Here is a 19585-nt window from a genome sequence, read left to right as displayed (position 1 = left end):
GCCCTGCTATTCCCTCATGCCTTCCTGGTTCCTCAGTCTAGTCTTTCCTGTGGTCTGTCCATTCTGCCCAGTGTCCCTGTTTTACCTTCTTCGTGGTTCTTCCGCATTTGTCCTGTGTTTTAGTGCCTCCTCTTTGTCTCTGTCGGTTCTGCTCAGTGTCCTACCCGTGTCTTCTCCGAGTCTCTGTTGTTCGCATTCAGTCTCTCACTCATATTAGTCCTACGTTCGCTCCTACATACTTGTTCTGTTTATCCCAGTCTGTTCTTACCCTCTAATCTCTTCTCTTTTGCAGCATCGGGCCATCGCTCCGCCTCTGGTTCCTCTAGCCTATCAGCCTCCCATTTACCGAGTATCCGTTGTTTCTCTCTATATTTGTTTCTGTAGTACCTCAGTCTTTTCCCTCTCTCTATTAACCCATAGCCGCCGCTTTGGTTCCAGCAGTTGTGGTTCCATCCCCCTCGGGCCTGCACCTAACACTCCCTGTATAGGGGGTGGTCCCATCAGGTCGCTCGTCCTTGGGAGCTCTAGAGCTATAACCCAGAGGGTCCACTTTCGGGTCTTTTCTGCAAGTCCTAACAGTATGATGGGCCCACAGTTCCCCTATACACCGTATGATAAACCCACAGCTCCTCTATACACCGTATGATCGGCCCACAGCTCCTCTATACACAGTAAGATGGGCCCGCAGCTCCTCTATACACAGTATGATGGGCCCACAGCTCCTCTATACACAGTATGATGGGCCCACAGCTCCTCTATACACAGTATGATAAACCCACAGCTCCCCTATACACAGTATGATGGGCCCACAGCTCCTCTATACACAGTATGATAAACCCACAGCTCCCCTATACACAGTATGATGGGCCCACAGCTCCTCTATACACAGTATGATGGGCCCACAGCTCCTCTATACACCGTATGATAGGCCCACAGCTCCTCTATACACAGTATGATGGGCCCACAGCTCCCCTATACACAGTATGATAAACCCACAGCTCCTCTATACACAGTATGATGGACCCACAGCTCCCCTATACACAGTATGATAAACCCACAGCTCCCCTATACACAGTATGATGGGCCCACAGCTCCTCTATACACAGTATGATGGGCCCACAGCTCCTCTATACACAGTATGATGGGCCCACAGCTTCCTTATACACAGTATGATGGGCCCACAGCTCCTCTATACACAGTATGATGGGCCCACAGCTCCTCTATACACCATATGATAGGCCCACAGCTCCCCTATACACAGTATGATAAACCCACAGCTCCTCTATACACAGTATGATGGGCCCACAGCTCCTCTATACACCGTATGATAGGCCCACAGCTCCTCTATACACAGTATGATGGGCCCACAGCTCCCCTATACACAGTATGATAAACCCACAGCTCCTCTATACACCGTATGATAGGCCCACAGCTCCTCTATACACAGTATGATGGACCCTCAGCTCCTCTATACACAGTATGATGGGCCCACAGCTCCTCTATACACCGTATGATAGGCCCCATCTCCTCTATACACAGTATGATGGGCCCACAGCTCCCTTATACACAGTATGATGGACCCACAGCTCCTCTATACTAAGTATGATGGGCCCACAGCTCCTCTATACACAGTATGATAGACCCACAGCTCCTCTACACAGTATGATAGACCCACAGCTCCTCTATACACAGTATGATGGACCCTCAGCTCCTCTATACACAGTATGATGGGCCCACAGCTCCTCTATACACCGTATGATAGGCCCACAGCTCCTCTATACACAGTATGATGGACCCACAGCTCCTCTATACTAAGTATGATGGACCCACAGCTCCTCTATACACAGTATGATGGACCCACAGCTCCTCTATACACAGTATGATAGACCCACAGCTCCTCTATACACAGTATGATGGACCCTCAGCTCCTCTATACACAGTATGATGGGCCCACAGCTCCTCTATACACAGTATGATAGACCCACAGCTCCTCTATACACAGTATGATAGACCCTCAGCTCCTCTATACACCGTATGATGGGCCCACAGCTCCTCTATACACAGTATGATAGACCCTCAGCTCCTCTAAACAGTATGATGGGCCCACAACTCCGCTAAACAGTATGATGGGCCCACAGCTCCTCTATACACAGTATGATGGGCCCTCAACTCCGCTACACAGTATGGTAGACCCACAGCTCCTCTATACACAGTATGATAGACCCACAGCTCCTCTACACAGTATGATAGACCCACAGCTCCTCTATACACAGTATGATGGACCCACAGCTCCTCTATGCACAGTATGATGGGCCCACAGCTCCTCTATACACAGTATGATAGACCCTCAGCTCCGCTAAACAGTATGATGGGCCCACAGCTCCTCTATACACAGTATGATAGACCCTCAGCTCCGCTAAACAGTATGATGGGCCCACAGCTCCTCCATACACAGTATGATGGGCCCACAGCTCCTCTCTACACAGTATGATAGACCCTCAGCTCCTCTATACACAGTATGATAGACCCTCAGCTCCTCTATACACAGTATGATGGACCCACAGCTCCTCTATACACAGTATGATAGACCCTCAGCTCCTCTATACACAGTATGATAGACCCTCAGCTCCTCTATACACAGTATGATAGACCCTCAGCTCCTCTATACACAGTATGATAGACCCACAGCTCCTCTATACACAGTATGATAGACCCACAGCTCCTCTATACACAGTATGATAGGCCCTCAGCTCCTCTATACACAGTATGATAGACCCACAGTTCCTCTATACACTGTATGATAGACCCACAGCTCCTCTACACACAGTATGATAGACCCACAGCTCCTCTATACACAGTATGATGGACCCACAGCTCCTCTATACACAGTATGATAGACCCACAGCTCCTCTATACACAGTATGATAGACCCACAGCTCCTCTATACACAGTATGATAGACCCTCAGCTCCTCTATACACCGTATGATGGGCCCACAGCTCCTCTATACACAGTATGATAGACCCTCAGCTCCTCTAAACAGTATGATGGGCCCACAGCTCCGCTAAACAGTATGATGGGCCCACAGCTCCTCTATACACAGTATGATGGGCCCTCAACTCCGCTACACAGTATAGTAGACCCACAGCTCCTCTATACACAGTATGATAGACCCACAGCTCCTCTACACAGTATGATAGACCCACAGCTCCTCTATACACAGTATGATGGACCCACAGCTCCTCTATACACAGTATGATAGACCCTCAGCTCCGCTAAACAGTATGATGGGCCCACAGCTCCTCTATACACAGTATGATGGGCCCACAGCTCCTCCATACACAGTATGATGGGCCCACAGCTCCTCTATACACAGTATGATAGACCCTCAGCTCCTCTATACACAGTATGATAGACCCTCAGCTCCTCTATACACAGTATGATGGACCCACAGCTCCTCTATACACAGTATGATAGACCCTCAGCTCCTCTATACACAGTATGATAGACCCTCAGCTCCTCTATACACAGTATGATAGACCCTCAGCTCCTCTATACACAGTATGATAGACCCACAGCTCCTCTATACACAGTATGATAGACCCACAGCTCCTCTATACACAGTATGATAGGCCCTCAGCTCCTTTATACACAGTATGATAGACCCACAGTTCCTCTATACACTGTATGATAGACCCACAGCTCCTCTATACACAGTATGATAGACCCTCAGCTCCTCTATACACAGTATGATAGACCCACAGCTCCTCTATACACAGTATGATAGACCCACAGCTCCTCTATACACAGTATGATAGGCCCTCAGCTCCTTTATACACAGTATGATAGACCCACAGCTCCTCTATACACAGTATGATGGACCCACAGCTCCTCTATACACAGTATGATAGACCCACAGCTCCTCTATACACAGTATGATAGACCCACAGCTCCTCTACACAGTATGATGGACCCTCAGCTCCTCTATACACAGTATGATAGACCCACATATATCATATATTACAGTACTCAGCAGTGTAGATGTGAATCCAGCACTGGGGTGAGACATTGCATCAAAAAACAACAGTGTTTTCTTTATGTGTCTTTCTACCTCCCACTACATTCTTGATCTTCTCCCTTCTTCTTCTCATTCCCCTATCCACAGACTTCTATAGGCAGCATATAACCCAATCCTTCAGTGAGTAGCATGAAACCTTATCCCTTAGTGAGCTGGTGGAATGAAGCAGTATTTGAGAGTGAACATTTTTTGAGAGTAACGCATCCATAAAACATCAGCATGAAATACCATATACAGCAGTACTGAACAGTGTGAATGTGAATCCAGCACTAGAGTGAGACTTGTGTCTTTCTACCTAGACTTCTATAGACAGCATATAAGCCCAATCCTTCAGTGAGTAGCATGAAACCTTATCCCTCAGTGAGCTGAGAGTTTGTCTTATCTCTCATGGTGTACAATAGTAAATTGTATTGTGGTACCGTGTTAGCCAGAAAAATCGATGTGAATACTTTTCTGCCCAATGATAACAGAAGTATTCTAGGAGTGATACCTTTATTGGCTAACCAGAAAATAATATGTTTGCAAGCTTTCAGAGCACAGTGGCTCCTTCTTCAGGCATAAGATTTGTAATCTTGCCTGAAGAAGGAGCCTCTGTGCTCTGAAAGCTGCAAACATATTATTTTCTGGTTAGCCAATAAAGGTATCACTCCTAGAATACTTTGGTCGTCATTGGGCAGAAAAGTATTCACATCGATCTCTCATGGTGAAATTAAGCAGTTTTTGAGAGTGAACATTTAGTTTAGGTGGCTGGAAGAGAAGTGGCTCATAAGTGGAGAAAAAAAAATTCTTTAGTAAGTTACATTACAAAGCACCTTGTATGATTGATTGATTTATGTAAAGTTTGTTAAAACGGTAGGGACCATTGAATAATTACATAGTATGCAGTAAACTCCCATGCTCTCAGTTGTGGCAGCTCTAGGAAGTCATGGTGATTTCTACATCTGTGCTGGTGATTTGGAGCTCTGTGTCAGAATAGGAAAAAAAGTGTAACCATTATAAAGACATATGAGGAAATTAGAGCTGAATTTTTGGTCTAAAAATGCCATAATGACAAAAGGTTGCTATTTACTTTAAGATGCACCTCCTGGTCTCAGATGTAAGTCGCTTTGGGTACTAAGCCATAATTGCGCACCGTTCTGCTTGCAAGCCTGACCCACTTTAATCAGTGGCACTGCAGGGTTCCTCTTGAGAACACATGGCCGTTATTTCTTCTGCCCCGTCTTCTTGTTGCTTTCTTAAGTCTTGGTTGTCACAGTAAAGGAATGCAATGTTCCATATAATTTGGTACTTTTTTTTTTATTGTTTTCCTTTCCAACATTGGCGTCTGATAATGCTGAATGTGTAACTTCCCTGTGACACTCACCGGCCTAAGCTAAATCACTAAGGCTACGTTCACATTTGTGTTGTTGTGTGTTGCGTCGGTGACGCAATGGCGACGCAACGCACAACGCATGCAAAACGCATGCAAAAACGCATTGTTTTGTGACGCATGCGTCCATTTTTGGCCGATTTTGGACGCAAAAAAATGCAACTTGCTGCGTACTCTGCGCCCTGACGCTTGCGCCACAAAATACGCATGCGTCACAAAACGCAACAAAACGCATGTCCATGCGCCCCCATGTTAAATATAGGGGCGCATGACGCATGCGTCGCCGCGGTTGCGCCCGACGCACCGCAAATGTGAACGTAGCCTAACTTACTCTCAAGTTGTTAGATGGATAACACAGCTGTAAATACGCTTTTCTCAATTCTATGGATGCATGCCGATATTAAAAGATGGATGTTTGAATGTTTTTTTCATATATTTTATACCAATTACCGTATATCACTAGAATATAATGTCACTATCACTAGCTAGGAAAGACCAGGCACCTCCTACCCTAAACTTTCAATAAACTTTTCCTGATAATAATCTTTATTTTTATTTTTGCTGTAAAAAATTGAAGGCATCCATGATTTTTTTTTAACCTGCAAAAAAAGATTATTTTGTCTGTAATTATCACCATTTTACAGTAAACGCAGCTGAAGTCTCCATATCAGAATTACAGGCTGGAGACAAATATCACTTATGACCATAATGATTTATTATAATTTGACAATGTGTTTGAAAAAAATATTCTCTGTCCGTGATTTTTTTTTTTGATAAGTTGTCCATAAAAATAAAAACGTACGTTGGCAAAACTGCTCAGGCTATGTTTTTGCACGCCACACTTAGCCCTGATCATGGTTGAACAGGTTACTTTCCCCTGCAAGATCAGCACACTCCTCTCCTTCATCATTCATCTGATCTCATTGAGTGCAAGTTACTCTCACACATCACATGAGGAATCAGTTCACTTTCTTTACAAGTTCAACACACTCTTCTTCTTCTGCTGCTGCTGTTATCATTTTATTATTTATCCAATTATTCTACTTCACCTCCTTTATATCACACCTGTCACAGGCCGCCTTGTTATCAAAAGCATATTTATAAATACAAGTGGACAAGTCACTGCCTTTTTCAAGGTCAACTCAGATGTTGCATTTCCACATCAAAACTCTAAGTTGACAAGTTACTTCATTTGCAAGATCAACATACTCTTATTCTGCTGCCAACTTCAGTCCCCTTATCTAATTCACTTCAGGGTATTTTAATTCACCTACTTCATGTCAGTGTCTTGTCACAAGCAGATATGTTCAAACCAACATAATTATATGTGTGAACAAGTCACTGACTTCCAAAAGATCAACATATTCTTCTCCTTCTGCTCTCTTTATTAGTTTAAGCCTGTTGTCTACAAAAATAATTTTGCCAATTCATTACACAGTAGCTGTCACTTGTATCCCTCTCATCTCTCACAATAGTGAACAAAAGTAAACAGGTCACTTACCTGAAACAAAATCAACACACTTGCCTGCTACTGTTAATATTTTCATTATCTGGTTAATTACAGGATGTTCAATCCCTCTCACTTCAATAGTCATTTTGCCAGTTCATGACAGAGTAGCTGTCACCTGTAGCCCTCACCTCTCTTACAACAGTGAACAAAAGTAAACTGGACACTTACCTGACACAAAATCAACACACTCACCTGCTACTGTTAATATTTTCTATATCTGGTTAATTACAGGATTTTCAATCCCTCTCACTTCAATAGTCATTTTGCCAGTTCATGACACAGTAACTGTCGCATGTAGCCCTCTCATCTCTCACAATAGTGAACAAAAGTAAACTGGTCACTTACCTGACACAAAATCAACAGACTCTCCTGCTACTATTAATATTATCATTATCTGATTAATTACAGGATGTTCCATCCCACTAACTTCATATCACTGTCTGTCACATGCAGCAATGATAATGAGTGGAGAGGTCACTTCCCTCCACAAGGTCAATATGCTCCTCTCCTGCTGCTGTATTCATTATACCTAAGATCTAACAGGCCATTGCATATATAGCAAATGTGCTTCACCCACTATTACAGCCAAGTGTCAGTAATATCTCTTGGTTTCCAAGACTTTGGGTTCCAATTCACCAAAGTCTTTTTTTTAAAAAACTGGCGTATAGCAGTTTGATAAGTGGCAAAATTTGGGGATTTTTGCTTTTTTTCATGCTATTTTTGACAAAAATTGGCAAAGATGGGGCAGAATGGGGGTGTGGTGCAACAGCTTGTCTAATTCATGATTTCCTTACACCAGCAAGCTTACTCCAGTCTGTGACCAGAGTAAGATTTGTGGTATGGCACATGGAGGAGCACGCCAGCTTTCACACACACACCTGACTTGATTCATTAAATAGTGTACGCCATTGAGGGGTTATGTGTCACATGTCATGTATTGTTCCTGGAGAGGCTTATGCTAATTTGCTTTTACAAAAACCTGTAAATCTATAAGAGTCAGCTAGAAGTTCGACATTAAAGGGGTTGTATGAAAATTGTTAGGTAATTATTTCATGTGTGGGCAACTTTACTGGAGCTGCTGTCTGAATAAGTAGAAAGTATTCTATGTCCAAGCACATTCGGGACACAATTGACCTAGTGAATAAGTCCTCCACCAGTAGGAACCATCCTTAGCCCCCATGGATATGGAATCTATTCTAATATCCCACACCACCATGATGGAATTGAAACCTACCGAGTCATCATGGAAAATAAAGGAATTGATGCTGATTATGAGATGAAGCTTACAAAATGTATCTTCAGCCATAATTAGTTTACATTCGGTGACCACGTGTATTTGAAGCAGAATGGTACAGCGATGGGAACCAACATGGTGCCACAATATGCCAATCTTCATAGCTCAATCTTCATGGTCAAGTTTTTCTTCCTACCCCATCCTACTAGCGTTACAATGACAATATTTTAAACATAGAGTAGTTTTGAGAGCTTGCTATTTGTCATCACCAGTACAGTTAGCTATTAAAAGGTATCAACCAACGAGGACTCTCATTTTTTTTTATATCTACTGGATAATACTGATCAAAGATACATTATACCTGGAAAAAAAAGTTTATTCTGACTCCATAACTAGGGTGTGAGTGTTGGACTCTTGAGACACTGTTATTATGGATGTCTGTATGAGCCAGTACTCGCACAAAGTGATTTCATCAGAAAGCTGAACTCAACTGTAGAGGCATGTATGAAGATTCCAGAAGAAGGTTTATTTTCAAGCTGAATTGTTGTAGTTATGCACAATTGCAATAGGTAAAAAGACAATTCTAAACCAGATCTATGCAGAGGAGATACTGTATGATTCCCAAGTCATAGGACATGACAAGGGTCTAACTCTTTTTTCAGAAACAGCACCATCCTTCTATATAGGCTGTGTTAGATATTGCAGCACAGATTTATTTAAGTCAAAGCAGATGCCATAAACCAAAGTTATGCTGTTTCTAAAAGACTAAAAAAATCTAACACTTTTATCATTTCATACAACCTTTTTTTTAAAGCCAAATATAGTGTACTGTAATATATTCTGTAATTGTTTCATCTCATGTGCCGTATATTTTACCGGATTATCTTCAGTGGAAGTGCGCTCCAATATACGACATCTGGGACATGCTGTTTTTGGTTTTTTTTTTCAAATGGTAAATTTTAGATGGTGGGATGTATCTCTCAATAGTAGGAAAATATTACTAACATGTCACACTAATCCCAGGAGAATCTAAGGGTAAAGTTTCTCCTAAAAGTGGTTGTCCTATGAACTAAGTACATTTTAATGAATACATTATAATAGGTTTCCCAATTGGATGTGATAAAAAAAAGTTCCTTTTTGGAGATAATATTATAAATGTACTCCTGTTGTTTAATATCTTACTTGCTGTGACCGACCATGCAGAGCTGCACCAGTTTATGGTTGGCATGTGCCACAGCTCATGGCCAGAGAAGGAAACATAAGTCACTTATTATAAGTGAGTATACAGCAGGGGCTTGCAGCTGCTTCTTTCTGAGGTAACACATTTCTCTGCCTGTTTTATCACAGGAGTGTTTTTGCCAAGTCTCCAGGCCTCTGAGCTCATCATAAATCTAGTCAATGACGTAGGAGCTTTGGCAGCTGCTGAGTTTGTATGCCAGTGTTAGGAGCTCAGAGGGCTTGAGACACTGAAGAAACACTCGCTCCTATGGTAAAACAGGCAGGGAAATGTGTTATCTCATAGGAAGAAGCAGCTGGGAGCCCTTGCTGCTTCACCTGTATATTCATTTATTATAAGTGACTTTTTGCTTCCTCCTCTGTCCAGGAGCTGTGGTGTGTGCCGATCATGAGCTGGAGCAGCTCTACGTGGTTAGAAACTGTAAGTAAGACAGTACATAGCACGGGCACATTTATAAAATTATCTCAGCAAAGGAACTTTTTTTTAACACATTCAATTGTGGAACTTATTTATTCCAAGATCTATTAACGAAAATGTACTTTGTTGGGGCAACCCTTTTAAAGAGACCTCCAAAATGGCATAGGAAGACGCACCGGCCATGCAAAGCCCACTGGGAAATAGTATTATGCATATAGCTTTTTCACAGAAGAAAGAACAGGGTCTGTACTGCCACCTATTGGAAGTAGCTATCACAGAAATCAGTATCAACGCTTCAGGCTGCTTTCACACATCAGTTTTTTGCTATCAGTCGCAATCCGTCGAATTTTGAAAAAAAACGGATCCAGCGATTGATGCCGCTGGATCCTTTTTTTTCTCATAGACTTCTATTAGCGATGCATTGTGATGGATGGCCTCACGTTTCATTCATCGTTCGCCGGATCCATTGAAAATTGTCTGTCCGGCGGCCGGAGACAACGCACAAAGAAACGTTTTTTGTGTCCGTCGAAAAAATGGACAGCGACCGATCCAGCGCCGTCCGGCGTTTGCTAGAATGGAAGCCTATGTCGACGAATCCATCAAATGATGGAATCCGGCGATGGATTCTGTTTTTTTAACCTCAGCATGCTCCGATTTTTTTTAGTATCCAATTAGCCAGATCAGCTAGTTGGATCCAGCGAAAAAATTGATCCATTCCATCAGTTTTTCACAATCTGCAACAGATCTGTTTTTTTTTCAAAATTCGACGGATTGTGACTTATGTGTGAAAGCAGCCTAAAGAACCTTGCCACATGACTTAAGGCCACGAGACACATTAGATAGCTGATGTAAAATAATATTTTGGCTGACAGCTATCTTATTTGACTGCCCTTTACACAGCTTATACGTTTCTCAAGAATGGAGTCCCATCCTGGACAGTTGGGTAGTTGGTCATGTACCCACGATTTTCACTATTCCCTTGAATGTGCTTTCCCGAAAATTGATTGATGAGTTCTTGGCAAATTGTGATACTCGCATCCAAGAGGGGTTTAATGTCCATCAGACATGAGGACATGGTATAAATGTCATAGATGGGAACGTGAGTTACAAAACCAAGCATAGACCAGGGACATGATTATTGCTGCTCCTGGTGAAAAATTTCCTGACAACCCCCCGAAGATAAACGAACAATGGTTGGCTATACAGTAGATTCCATAACATGGCGGGGTCACACTACAGAAAAAGGGCGTAGACCGTATTTTGAAGAGTGTTGCAGAAAATGGTTAATGTCCGCCATCACTTTCTTCTTTTACTATTTGCTGAGAGTTTTCTGTTTGTGTGCATGGTCAATATTATTGCCTGAATTTTCCAAGACTCTTATCAATTTTTGAAAACAGTTATGGCAAATTTGAGCATGTCGAAGACAGAAGAGGGGGTGGGTTTGCATAAACCCCACCTAAAAGTAGCCATTCTCATCCAGTTTTGGCCATTCCTGATGTTACCATGAGGAAGGAACTAAAATTCCTTGTCCATCATTACCATGTTATGAGATTTATGTGGGGGGGGTTAACTTTTTTTTGGGGGGGAAGTAAAGTTAATTACGCTCAAATAATAATTAAATGCAAAACTGCTATCCTGTAATATGTGTGCCCTAATGTGTGTCATTTTCACCCATCCATTTTTAATATTTTTAATACACCTGCCTCAAATAGTTAGAAAAACGCTTTGATTGTTTATTCTATGCCAGCGCCACAATGGGCACCTGTAGTGATGGGAGTGGGGACCATCATGCTGATTTCACATTCATTCCAAGTCTATTTACATCGCAGAAGGAATCGATAATGCTTCTAAATAGATTATATTCGGGCAGGATAAAGTATGGGCGTAGAAACCAATTTCCTTCATCAAAGGCAAGAGGAGAAAGCGTCCTGTAGTCTGCTCGACGTTCCAGTAGCTGATATTAGCAAAATCATATATCACCACAGTTTTATTAATGCCTTTTCATTAAAGCTTTCCAGTTGATGTGCTGCATTCATTACATTGTGCAGGGTTTATTATAAAATCATAGCGACCGGTGCCAAATGCAAAGGTGCGTCATTCATAAGCTCAACACTGTGAGTGAATGCCCTTTCCTAACTGCAGGGGGCAGTATTACTGTCCATGCAGAGCCCACTATTACAGCACTCATACTGGGTCATACTCAAATGACAAGCGAACCAGAAGAGGAAGTTCCATGGAATTCCCGCTGTTTACTGATAACTTCCTGTCTGCCGATACTGGAGGGAAGGACCAGGTGTAGCTCTGTAGTCTGGCAATGTAAGACCTGTTATGATACGGTGGTCTAGGAGCAACATGGAACGAGCTCTGAAGGAAGTGGTAACTGTACTGACCGCAGTCCCTAAGCTCAACACAACACTAGAAGTAGCCGTGGAATGCTCCTAACTCTCCCTAGGCATCTCGTCACAGCCTAAGAGCTAACTACCCCTAAAGATAGAAGCAGGAAAGCTATCTTGCCTCAGAGAAAATTCCCCAAAGGATAGATTAGCCCCCCACAAATAATGACTGTGAGTGGAGAGGGAAAAGACATACACAGAATGAAACCAGGATGAGCACAGGAGGCCAGTCTAACTAAATAGATAGGACAGGATGGAATACTGTGCTGTCAGTATAAAACACTACAAAAATCCATGCAGAGTTTACAAAAAATCTCCACACCTGACTAACGGTGTGGAGGGCAAATCTGCCTCCCAGAGCTTCCAGCAAGACAGAATAAATTCACACTGATAAGCTGGACAAACATAGAAAGCACAGAATGGATAAGTCCACAATCTATGGACAGAAAAGGGCAAGCAAAAACTTAGCTTAGCTGAACTGGTCAGGATAACAGGGAACTCCAAAGAGATGTGAATCCAACCAGGAACCATTTACAAGTGGCACTGGCTGAAGATAGAACCAGACTTAAATAGCAGAGCAGAAGAGACGATCAGTGGAGGCAGCTGATGACAGCTAACTCCAAGGAGCAGCCATACCACTAGAAACCACAAGAGGGAGCCCAAGAGCAGAACTCACAAAAGTGCCACTTACAACCACCGGAGGGAGCCCAAGAGCGGAATTCACAACAGTACCCCCCTCTTGAGGAGGGGTCACCGAACCCTCACCAGAGCCCCCAGGCCGATCAGGACGAGCCAAGTGAAAAGCACGAACCAAATCGGTGGCATGGACATCCGGAGGCAACAACCCAAGAATTATCCTCCTGGCCATAACCCTTCCACTTGACAAGATACTGAAGCCTCCGCCTCGAAAAACGAGAATCCAAAATCTTCTCAATCTCATATTCCAACTCTCCCTCAACCAACACCGGGGCAGGAGGGTCAACCAAGGGAACAACGGGCACCACATATCTCCGCAACAAAGATCTATGGAAAACATTATGAATGGCAAAAGAGGCAGGAAGAGCCAAACGAAAAGACACCGGATTAATAATTTCAGAAATTTTATAAGGACCAATAAACCGAGGCTTAAACTTAGGAGAAGAAACCTTCATAGGAACATGACGAGAAGACAACCAAACCAAATCCCCCACACGAAGCCGGGGACCAACACACCGACGGCGGTTGGCAAAACGTTGAGCCCTTTCCTGAGACAACGTCAAATTGTCCACCACATGAGTCCAAATCTGCTGCAGCCTGTCCACCACAAAATCAACACCAGGGCAATCAGAAGGTTCAACCTGCCCAGAAGAAAAACGAGGATGAAAACCAAAATTACAAAAGAAAGGTGAAACCAAAGTAGCCGAACTAGCCCGATTATTAAGGGCAAACTCGGCCAACGGCAAGAAAGACACCCAATCATCCTGATCAGCAGACACAAAGCATCTCAAATAGGTCTCCAAGGTCTGATTAGTTCACTCAGTTTGGCCATTAGTCTGAGGATGAAACGCCGAAGAAAAAGACAAATCAATGCCCATCCTAGCACAAAAGGCCCGCCAAAATCTAGAGACAAACTGAGAACCTCTGTCAGACACAATATTCTCCGGAATGCCATGCAAACGAACCACATGCTGAAAAAATAATGGAACCAGATTTGAGGAGGAAGGCAACTTAGGCAAAAGTACCAGATGGACCATTTTAGAGAACCGGTCACAAACAACCCAGATAACAGACATCTTCTGGGAAACAGGAAGATACGAAATAAAATCCATGGAAATATGCATCCAGGGCCTCTCAGGGACCAGCAAAGGCAAAAGCAACCCACTAGCGCGGGAACAGCAAGGCTTGGCCTGGGCGCAAGTCCCACAGGACTGCACAAAAACACGCACATCGCACGACAAGGAAGGCCACCAAAAGGACCTAGCAACCAAATCTCTGGTACCAAAAATCCCAGGATGCCCAGCCAACACTGAACAATGAACCTCAGAAATTACCTTACTTGTCCATCTATCAGGAACAAACAGCTTCCCCACTGGACAGTGGTCAGGCCTATCAGCCTGAAATTCCTGAAGCACCCGCCGCAAATCAGGGGAGATAGCAGAAAGAATAACCCCCTCCTTAAGAATGCCAACCGGCTCAAGGACTCCAGGAGAATCAGGCGAAAAACTCCTAGAGAGGGCATCAGCCTTAACATTCTTAGATCCCGGAAGATACGAGACCACAAAATCAAAACGGGAGAAAAACAGGGACCATCGAGCCTGTCTAGGATTCAGCCGCTTGGCCGACTCGAGGTAAATCAGATTCTTATGATCGGTCAGGACCACAACACGGTGTTTTGCTCCCTCAAGCCAATGTCGCCACTCCTCAAACGCCCACTTCATAGCCAACAACTCCCGATTGCCGACATCATAATTGCGTTCCGCAGGCGAAAACTTTCTGGAAAAAAAAGCACACGGTTTCATCAAAGAACCATCAGACTCCCTCTGAGACAAAACGGCCCCTGCCCCAATCTCAGAAGCGTCGACCTCAACCTGAAAAGGAAGAGAAACATCCGGTTGACGCAACAAAGGGGCAGAAGTAAATCGGTGTTTAAGCTCCTGAAAGGCCTCAACAGCCCCAGAGGGCCAATTCCTCAAATCAGCGCCTTTCTTCGTCAAATCAGTAAGGGGCTTAACCACACTGGAAAAGTTGGCAATGAAACGGCGATAGAAATTAGCAAAACCCAAAAATTTTTGAAGACCCTTCACAGATGTGGGTTGGATCCAGTCATGAATAGCTTGGACCTTAACAGGATCCATTTCTATAGACGAGGGAGAAAAAATAAAACCCAAAAAAGAGACCTTCTGAACTCCGAATAGGCACTTAGGCCCCTTCACAAATAAAGCATTATCACGAAGGATCTGGAACACCTTCCTGACCTGCTTCACATGAGACTCCCAATCATCGGAAAAAATCAAAATATCATCCAAATATACGACCATGAATTTATCAAGATAATTGCGGAAAATATCATGCATGAAAGACTGAAACACAGATGGAGCATTAGAGAGCCCAAATGGCATCACAAGGTATTCAAAATGGCCTTCGGGCGTATTAAATGCAGTTTTCCATTCGTCACTCTGTTTAATACGAACAAGATTATATGCCCCTCGGAGGTCAATCTTAGTAAACCAACTAGCCCCCTTAATCTGAGCAAACAAATCAGTAAGCAAAGGCAAGGGGTATTGGAATTTGACCGTGATCTTATTAAGAAGATGATAATCAATACAGGGTCTCAAGGAGCCTTCCTTCTTAGCAACAAAAAAGAAATCCGCTCCCAATGGTGACGAAGAGGGCCGAATATGCCCCTTCTCCAAAGATTCCTTAACATAGCTCCGCATGGCGGCATGCTCTGGCACAGACAGATTGAAAAGTCGGCCCTTAGGGAACTTACAACCAGGAATCAAGTTAATAGCACAATCACAGTCCCTGTGCGGAGGAAGGGAACTGGACTTGGGCTCATCAAATACATCCTGGAAATCCGACAAAAACTCAGGGACCTCAGAAGAGGGGGAAGAGGAAATTGACATCAAAGGAACGTCACTATGTACCCCTTGACAACCCCAACTAGTCACAGTCATAGTTTTCCAATCCAGCACCGGATTATGTTCCTGTAACCATGGAAATGCCAGTACAACAACATCATGCAGGTTATGCAACACCAGAAAACGGCAATCTTCCTGATGTGCAGGAGCCATGTACATAGTCATCTGTGTCCAGTACTGAGGTTTATCCTTGGCCAAGGGTGTAGCATCAATGCCCCTCAAAGGAATAGGGCTCTGCAAAGGCTGCAAGGAAAAACCACAGTGTCTGGCGAATTCTAAGTCCATTAAGTTCAGGGCAGCGCCTGAATCCACAAATGCCATGACAGAAAAGGACGACAATGAGCAAATTAGGGTCACAGATAAGAGAAATTTAGGCTGTATAGTACTAATGGTAACAGACCTAGCGACTCTCTTAGTACGCTTAGGGCAATCAGAGATAACATGAGCCGAATCACCACAGTAAAAACACAGCCTATTCTGACGTCTGAATTCCTGCCGTTCTATTCTAGTCAAAATCCTATCACATTGCATAGGTTCAGGACTTTGCTCAGAGGATACTGCCATATGGTGCACAGCTTTGTGCTCGCGCAGACGCCGATCAATCTGAATGGCTAGAGACATAGATTCGCTCAAACCGGCAGGCGTAGGAAAGCCCACCATAACATCTTTAAGGGTTTCAGAAAGACCTTTTCTGAAAATAGCAGCCAGAGCCTCTTCATTCCATTTAGTGAGCACAGACCATTTTCTAAATTTCTGGCAGTATAACTCTGCCGCTTCCTGACCTTGACACAAGGCCAACAAGGTTTTTTCCGCATGATCCACAGAATTAGGTTCGTCATACAATAATCCGAGCGCTTGAAAAAATGCATCTACATTCAATAATGCCGGATCCCCTGTTTCAAGAGAAAAAGCCCAGTCTTGAGGGTCACCACACAGCAAGGATGTGATGATTTTTACTTGCTGTCTGGGATCACCAGAAGAACGGGGTTTCAAAGCAAAAAACAATTTGCAGTTATTTTTAAAGTTCAAAAACTTGCATCTGTCCCCAAAAAACAAATCAGGAGTAGGAATTCTGGGCTCTAAAGCCGGAGTCTGGACAACATAGTCCTGGATACACTGTATTCTTGCAGCAAGTTGATCCACATGAGAAAACAAACCCTGAACATCCATGCCAAAGCATATATCCTGAACCACCCAGATATCAAGAGGAAAAGAAAAAAAAAAAAAGACAAACTAGAGCACAGAAAAAAAAATGGTTCAGAACCTTCTTTTCCTTCTTTTGAGTTGCATTTAATTCATTTTTGGCCACTTGTACTGTTATGATACGGTGGTCTAGGAGCAACATGGAACGAGCTCTGAAGGAAATGGTAACTGTACCGACCGCAGTCCCTAAGCTCAACACAACACTAGAAGTAGCCGTGGAATGCTCCTAACTCTCCCTAGGCATCTCGTCACAGCCTAAGAGCTAACTACCCCTAAAGATAGAAGCAGGAAAGCTATCTTGCCTCAGAGAAAATTCCCCAAAGGATAGATTAGCCCCCCACAAATAATGACTGTGAGTGGAGAGGGAAAAGACATACACAGAATGAAACCAGGATGAGCACAGGAGGCCAGTCTAACTAAATAGATAGGACAGGATGGAATACTGTGCGGTCAGTACAAAACACTACAAAAATCCACGCAGAGTTTACAAAAAATCTCCACACCTGACTAAAGGTGTGGAGGGCAAATCTGCCTCCCAGAGCTTCCAGCAAGACAGAATAAATTCACACTGATAAGCTGGACAAACATAGAAAGCACAGAATGGATAAGTCCACAATCTATGGACAGAAAAGGGCAAGCAAAAACTTAGCTTAGCTGAACTGGTCAGGATAACAGGGAACTCCAAAGAGATGTGAATCCAACCAGGAACCATTTACAAGTGGCACTGGCTGAAGATAGAACCAGACTTAAATAGCAGAGCAGAAGAGACGATCAGTGGAGGCAGCTGATGACAGCTAACTCCAAGGAGCAGCCATACCACTAGAAACCACAAGAGGGAGCCCAAGAGCAGAACTCACAAAAGTGCCACTTACAACCACCGGAGGGAGCCCAAGAGCGGAATTCACAACAAATACCAATTATAAGTCTGGAACTTTGGAAACCATTAAAGAGTAACTAAACTTTTAGTTTTAGTTATCATTTTGTCCAGCTTGGAAAGTTATGAAACTATTATCTGCCTTCAGCTGCACTGATATCAGGACGCATTCATTTGGAGTGTGAAAAAGACTTGGGTGTATTAAAAGATCACAGACTGCACATGAGTCAACAGTGTGATGCAGCAGCAAAAAAAGGTAAACACAGTTCTAGGATGTATTAAGAGAAGCATAAAGTCTAGATCACGTGAAATAATTACCCCCTTTACTCCTCCTTGGTCAGGCCTCATCTGGAATACTGTGTTCAGGTCTGGGTACCACATTTTAAAAAAGAAATAGAAAAACTGGAGCAAGTTCAGAGAAGAGTGACCAGGATGGTGAGCAAACTGCAAAATATGTCCTACGAGGAACGTTTAAAGGATCTGGGAATGTTTAGCTTGCAAAAAAGAAGGCTAAGAGGAGACTTAATAGCGGTCTACAAATATCTGAAGGGCTGTCACAGTGTAGAGGGATCATCCTTATTCTCAATTTCACGTGGAAACATGAGATTCAATGGAATGAAACTGAAAGGGAGAAGATACAGATTAGATATTAGCAAAAAAATTTGACAGTGAAGGCGACCAATGAGTGGAATAGGCTGCCACGAGAGGTGGTGAGTTCTCCTTCAATGGAAGTCTTCAAACAGAGGCTTTGCTTTTTTGGGGTTTTGTCTATGGAACATTTAAAGATGACTTACATATGATTTTTTTTAGTATTGGAGGAAATGCTCTTTAATTATCCAACCAGTAAAACCTCATTGAACGGAAAATGCGAAACTATATTCCTTTTTTACAAGCTGAGTTGTACAGTGTGGAGCTGTTGATATTTAGTATCTGCAGAGCCGGCTGCTTACAGGTAATTATGACAGGTTCCTTGTCGGAAGGTTGTTAATTTCCTAGAAAAACGCACAAACAACATTCCGTGAAAACGTGTCAACATCTACAGAAGACAATAACGGTGTGAAATCTCATGTTATCACCAATTGTTCGCACCATCATTAGGAAAAGGTAGAAATCGGGGAATGTTAAATATAACCATCTAATGACGTGTTAAGGTCAAATCCTACAACGAACGTCTGTTCTTCTAAATTTCTTTAATTTTCTGGAAGTTCACAAATAGCAGATACGGCGCATGGTGATGGCTGGTCCCTGTACAACAGACTGGCCAACCCTAATGCAGAGCCAGTGTCGGTCAGGGCCGGTGGCAAGGTTACAGATCGGTGACTGAAAGTGTCTCCATTGGGGCTCACGATATTCCCTAAATTCATTGGAGTGTGGGAGAAAGATGGAGAACCCGAAAGAAACTCACGCAAATACGGGGAGAACATACAAACTCCCTTCAGATTTTGTCCTTGGTGGGATTTGAACCCAGGACCCCTGCACTGCAAAGGAACAGTGCTAATCACTGAGCCACCATGCTCTGAGTCCTGACTAAAGACATGATTGTACTCGCCCAGAATGGGTCCACAAAAAAAAAAGAAAATTAGGCAACACCAGTATCTATCCGTGTTGCATCCATGCTGTCCGGTTTTCACAGACTAGTGCTAAGAGGAGT

This window comes from Ranitomeya imitator, chromosome 6 (genome assembly GCF_032444005.1).
Source record: "Ranitomeya imitator isolate aRanImi1 chromosome 6, aRanImi1.pri, whole genome shotgun sequence".
Lineage (NCBI taxonomy): Eukaryota > Metazoa > Chordata > Amphibia > Anura > Dendrobatidae > Ranitomeya > Ranitomeya imitator.
The sequence above is the reverse complement of the archived record's forward strand: the minus strand, read 5'-3'. Positions refer to the sequence as shown.